This window comes from Rhincodon typus, chromosome 5 (genome assembly GCF_021869965.1).
Source record: "Rhincodon typus isolate 14 chromosome 5, sRhiTyp1.1, whole genome shotgun sequence".
NCBI lineage: Eukaryota > Metazoa > Chordata > Chondrichthyes > Orectolobiformes > Rhincodontidae > Rhincodon > Rhincodon typus.
In genome coordinates, this window is record NC_063336.1 from 21,998,921 (window position 1) to 22,005,116 (window position 6,196).

Sequence of the window (6,196 nt, forward strand, 5' to 3'; positions counted from 1 at the left end):
CCTGAAGATCTACTTGAATTGGAGAAAAGAAATGCACCATTTCAAATGAGGAAATATGGTGGTGCTTGTCGTGCAACAAAACCTGCCACACCAACTATATGCAAAGTCTTCCTGCAAAGGAGTTCCGAAGTTCTGGACTCGAAATGTTAACTCTGCCTTCTTTCTACAGATGCTGCCAGAGCTGTTTAGTTTTTCCAGCAATCTCTGGTTTTATGTATGATTTCCAGCATCCGCAGTTCTTTGGATTTGTGAATATGCAAAGTATTATGAGCTTAATTTACTTTATCAAGTATGTAAATTACTTTTTATTATTGCATCTTGGTTTTTTATCTTGTTTTACAGTTGGGTTCTGTGAATTAAATAAATGAATTACATGCACTTGAAGTAACTAATTAATTCATTGGACTCAAAATGTTAACTCTGCTTTCTGTCCTGAGATCCTGCCAGATCTGCTGAGTTTCTCCAGCAATTTCTGTCCTTGTTTAAGCAGATTTAGTGGTTGGAAAAACTAACTAGAAAGAGTGAAAGAAGGAAAGAAGGGCAGAAGAAATAAGGATGGTAACAAAGGAAAGAAGGGTTTAAAAAAGAGGAGACAAAGAGTATAAAAAAGCAAAGGGAGAAAGAGGATGAGGCAAAACAGATAGGTTCTTACACTCAGGCAGACCTCAGGCCTGGGAAACGGGAAACTGGGCAGAAAGCAAAATCTGGTCCTGCTGATCAAACTAAATAGAAGAAAAGACACTTGGGCTTTTCTGGGACTGGTCACCAATTGTTCTTTTAACAACAGCTCCTTAGGCTATTCATTGCGTGGTTATGGCAGACTTCCATCTGATAAAATGATGCCTTGTGCCTTGTGATCAACTCTGGGATACGCATCTCCTGGTGTGACGCATATGCCTCACTCTGCCACGATAGTCCCTGCCACATTTGCTACAGAGGAAGACAGTTTGATGAGTTCAGGTGGTTTAACATCACCATGTAGTGCTTTGCCCATGGCAAGTGAGTATGCTAGGTTCTTCCGGTTGGTTTGACATCCATGTCTGTCATGACAAATATGTTTTCTATAGTGCCTGGAACTTCATTGGTGACTGTGTTCTGTCTGAAGTTCAAGGTTTCAAAGTTTGGGGAAACAGTGGCATAGTGATAATGTCACTGGGCTGGTAATCCAGAGCCCCAGGCTAATGTGCTGAGGACATGGATATGAATCTACCATGGCAGACGCTGAAATTTGAATTCAATAAAAATCTGGAATAAAATGTTAGTCTAATGGTAACCAGTGTCAATTGTCATAAAAATCCAGCCGGTTCACTAATGTCCTTTAGGGAAGAAATTCTGCTGGTCCTCACCTGGTCTGGCCTACATTTGACTCCAGTCCCATAGCAGTGTGGTTGACTTTCAACTGCACCCTGAGCAATTAGCAATGGGGTAATAAATGCTGGCCTGGGCACTGACATGCACATAAAATGAATGAATAAAAAGAAACAGAATTCTAACCAGTTCTTCAACGGTTTATTGCAATTGGTGATGGATCCCTCTGCCTTCCTTTCACTAGAGCTATTTTCTTTGTTGATGGACCTGTCTTCTTCTTGATTCCTTCATCCTGCCCTTAACATTCCTTGTATCAAAGGACATCTGGATATTCCAGCAGAGTCATTGAAACACCATCTAGCAGTTTGTTGGACTTGATCGTTTTTGTAATTAATAAGAGTGAACTACATGAGTTCAATGACAGGTTCAATCACAGCGAGGTTAACCTTGAGCCAGTCAGTATTTTTCCACTCTTGTTCATCTATGCTGAGAGTGTGATATAATAGATGCTGTCTTGAAGAAGTTTGTTTTGCTCAGCATTATATGTATGAATGTCAGAGGGTGCCTGTTCAATCAAGTTGCAGAATTATTAATTTTTAGCCAGGCAGCATGGTTGAAGTTGATAAGAGGATGACATTTCAGCTTAAAATCTTCAAGGGTTGCATCCTTACCTGAGTGTAGACCAGGAAGTGATCTGTAGCACAGTCTGTAGCTGTGAGGATTAAGAATGCTATCTGGTGACAACCAGATCCAACCAGTATCAATGCCTGATATTGAATTTCTCTACATCACCTTGTGGTGTGGGTTGTTCTGAAAAAAATTGCTACATAAATATTGAGAGCAGCAAAGCTCAAGTAGTCTCTGTCTATTCTCATTTGTCTTTCGCAGACCATGATACTCAAGGCGGGAAGGCTGTACTCAATGATCTGCACTTATTTTTGCATTGAAATCCCCCAGTAGGTAGAGATATTCTGACTTTGGGATTCTTTGATTGTCACACTCCTCACAGAACCAGTTTTTCACCTCTATAGTGGAGCATAGATACTAATAAGGTTAACTGCCCTTGTTGGAGTTGAAAGAAGGATGGAGGGAATTTGTTGGGAGTTCTTTTATCAAGAGTAGCGAGGTTCATACAGGAAAGGCCACATCTTATTCACACGTTCCATCTGAACTCTTCCTCTTTTTTTCTTCCTGTGATCGCATCTTGGCAAGTCTATGTCAATGGTCTTGATAAGCAGGATAATGTCCATTACGGTTATCATGCACACATTATTGACCACCAACAAGTCATCTATAAATCCCATGCACATGTTCCTGTTCCAGCTTGTCAGTTGAAGAGTTGGCATCTTCTTTCTTTATGTTTGTTTCAATTTGTTCTGATATGACAGAGTCTCCATACCTGATGAGCAGAGATTTTGAGCTATCAATACACATTGAAAGAGATGGACCCTGTATGAGCAGCATTTACTATCAAGGGCTACCCAACTTGAGGTGTGTGGTAACTGACGTGGGCTATTGCCTTTGTTGCAGAAGATGCCAGAAAGATTACATATTCAGATACAAGTCTGCCTTTGGGCTCCATTATAGATTTTTAAAATTTGTCAGGATTTAATCCCTTGGCCTTTACCTCACCTGAGTTATAAGGCACTGGAGCTATTCACCACAGCTGGAAATTTGATTTATCAGTGTCAGGACATATCCACCTACTGGTGGGCCTGCACGCTGTATGTCAGACAGCTAAATATCCTCCAGGTTCCTTTGAAGTTTTAACCTGGGACAGTGAAGGACCAAGCTTCTGTTGGTCGATGTTAGGAGACACAGCTGACAGCTTGTTGATGAACAGGCTGTGTGCTGACACGGAGGAATTACACATTTTGCTCTCTTTCTTACTGCGAGCCAGTGCGACAGGTGTGTGAGTGAGAAGCAAACTAGCAACATGGAAAAGCCATGCTAAATTCTTTATCACATTCTAGACAGATCAAATTGACCTGCTGGATGCATAACAGGTCTCTGCATTGTACAAATGAGGGTATACTCTTCCTATTTATCCTTCAAAGTTGCATGTGGAGTCCTAAGTTGGTGTAGTTCCAGTTTATATATTTGAGATATTTACACAAATGGCTTAAAATTAATGGTCACAGTTAAGCAGTGCTGCAAGCTAGGTACTATATTTAGCTCCTATTTTTATTAATTCATCTAGTTATTTTCACATTTGAAAGTGTATATAATTTTTAAAAATCCTTCACTTTGAAAGAGATGCTGAAAGCAAATTGCCTAATTTTAATTCTGTTGCAAATAATTTATTAATATTGCTTAATTACACATGTAATAATTTACTAATTCCCACTAGGCACAATTGCCTTTATCTGTCATCCAGTTATATAGTTTCCACCCCATAGAATGTAGCCCTTGTTATCAAATGGTTGCATCCTGCCAGTTTATTTTAGTTACTTTGGCAATAATATTTGAATATGAATTTTATTTGATTTTCAATCTTCTTTCTCAAAACATTTTAATTTTAAAACAGATCCAAAATATCTATTCGTATGTACATAAGGATTATGTTCTTAGATAATACTTGGAACCTTATCAGTTGTGCTCAATGCAAAGTAATTGAAGATGAAACAAAAGGACTGTAACTGTTTTGTCAGTGACTTTGTTTTCTATCCTGGCAACAGACAAGCTATTGGTTTGTAGAACCAATGCATGTCTTCAATGATTGGTTGAAATTTGTCTGCCAACTAGGCATGCAGAAAGTACGGTACAATGGTTATTGGCTGATAAAGAAGGCTTCCAAGACGAATGAGAAGCTCTGTATCTAAGGCAATGAGTCATGTGAAGCTATTTTTGCTTGCTCAAAATATAGGAAGTGCTGTGCTTGCCTGAGCAGTACGTCAAACAGCTGAAGTTGAATAATATCATCTGAAAGCGCTGTGTCTATCTGAATTATTCACAGCTCTGTGGGCAGCATCCAAGTATAGATGACCACAGGCTAAGTATCCCATATGCTGTGGTAATTCAAAGTAGAATATTGTATTTAGAACAGTAGATCAGTTGGATAAATGTGACCTATAATTCATTTATTTGATTTTTGTGATCTATACACTTGCAGAAGTATAAAAAGCCTGAAAATTTGCAGTATGAGAATGAAAAATAACAAAGAACAGTTGGCTGAAAGGTGCACGTGACAGGGCTCTTAATCAGGCAATGATGTAATGCAAAGTTCTTATTAGTTTTGCAGCTTTGTGTATGAGCCATAGATAATATCAATGGCTAACTCTAAATCATGGAAACTCAAATTGTATGATGGCAATGTACACTGGAACAGAATAAGCTTTAATGCAATTTCTGTAATTTAAATTGTTAACAAGAATTCTTCCTTAATATTTTAAAATCTTTAGTTTTTGATACACTACAGCATCTAATAATTACTCCTGTTGTTGCTTACAATAGAATGCAGCAACTCACTGAGCTCATTTGTAGTTTTAGGCCATTATTTATTTTGTTAATCTATTGGCTTGAATTTCCAAGTCTTATATCATGATTATCATTATTGGCTTTCCATCTATTTCACACTACCTTATGCAATGTCCAGAATACGTGATTGAAAGTCAAAACATTAAAAAACAACTATGGGCTGAATCTTACTGGCATGACGGACATTTCGTCACCAATGGGAGGTAACAGGAGGTGAATAAAGGTCAGCCAGCAGCAGGACCCAGACAGCCATATTCCCAGTGGTGACTAATTGAGTGGCCACTGCCAGGGCTGCTATCCAATTAAAAATGGCAGTCCTTCCCGAATAAGAGTGCTGGCAGTTCAGCAACTGGGCCAGTAGTGGAGGCAGAAAGCAGCCTTTAATTAGTTACATAAGAAGCTAACTGGACACCTGCAATTCTCAAATTTGAACCTCAGATGTTTGTTGTGAAATCTGCTGCAACTTCAGCAATGGGTGAGGACTGTGTTGCAACTGGTTGTAAAGGGGATCGTAGAAACGTGGAAAATGGGAGCAGGAGTAGACCATTTGGCTTGCACAGCTGACCATTATTATTATGGCTGACCATTCAACTCAGTGGCTTTTTCCCACTTTCTCCCCACTACCTTTGATCCCTTTAGCCCTAAGAGCTAATCATAACACCTCCTTGAAAAGATTCAATGTTCTGGCCTTAATTGCTTTCTGTGGCAGAGAATTCTACAGGCTCCCACTCTCTTGAAGAAGAAATTTCTCATCTCAGTCCTAAATAGCCTACCCCTTAGAGTGTGATGCCTGGTACTGGACTATCCATTCATTGGGAACCACCTTCCTACATTTATCCTGTCTTGTCATGTTCAAAGTTTGTAGGTTTTTATGGAACCCCTCTCATTCTTTTAAACTCCAGTGAATATAGTCCTAATCAATCCAGTCTCTTCGTATGTCAATCCTGCCATTCTAGGAATCAGTCTGGTTAATGTTTGTTGCACTCCCTCCATAGCCAGCTTATTCTTCCTCAGATAAGGAGATCAAAACTGCACATAGTACTCCAGGTGTGGTCACACCAAGGCCCTCTACAATTGCAGCAAGATATCCTTGCTCCTGTACTCGAATTGCCGTGTTATAAAGGCCTTCTTCACTGTCTGCTGCACCTATGTGCCTCCTTTCAGCGACTGGTGTACAAGACAACCAGGCCTCATTGTACTTCTTCCGTTTGCCAATCTGTTGTTATTCTGATAATAATATGGCTGGGATCCAAGCACTGATCCTTATGATATCCCACTAGTTACTGTGCCACTTGGAAAAAGACCAATTGCCATGACTTTTTTTCCCCTGATGATCCTTCCAGGCTGGAACTGTTCTCTCAGAGATAGTAGGAACTGCAGATGCTGGAGAATCCGAGACAACAAGGTGCAG

At 39.7% G+C, this 6,196-nt stretch overlaps 1 protein-coding gene across 1 annotated transcript in view; it reads left to right on the forward strand.

The window, feature by feature from the left end:
* Positions 1–4,200: 4,200 nt before the first annotated feature.
* LOC109918784 (armadillo repeat-containing protein 2-like) overlaps positions 4,201–6,196 on the forward strand; it is a 119,497-nt gene continuing 117,501 nt past the window's right edge. Inside the window, exon 1 of the mRNA XM_048596695.1 lies at positions 4,201–4,321. The gene's annotated coding sequence lies outside the window, so the exon portion shown is untranslated. The remainder of the gene's footprint in view (positions 4,322–6,196) is intronic.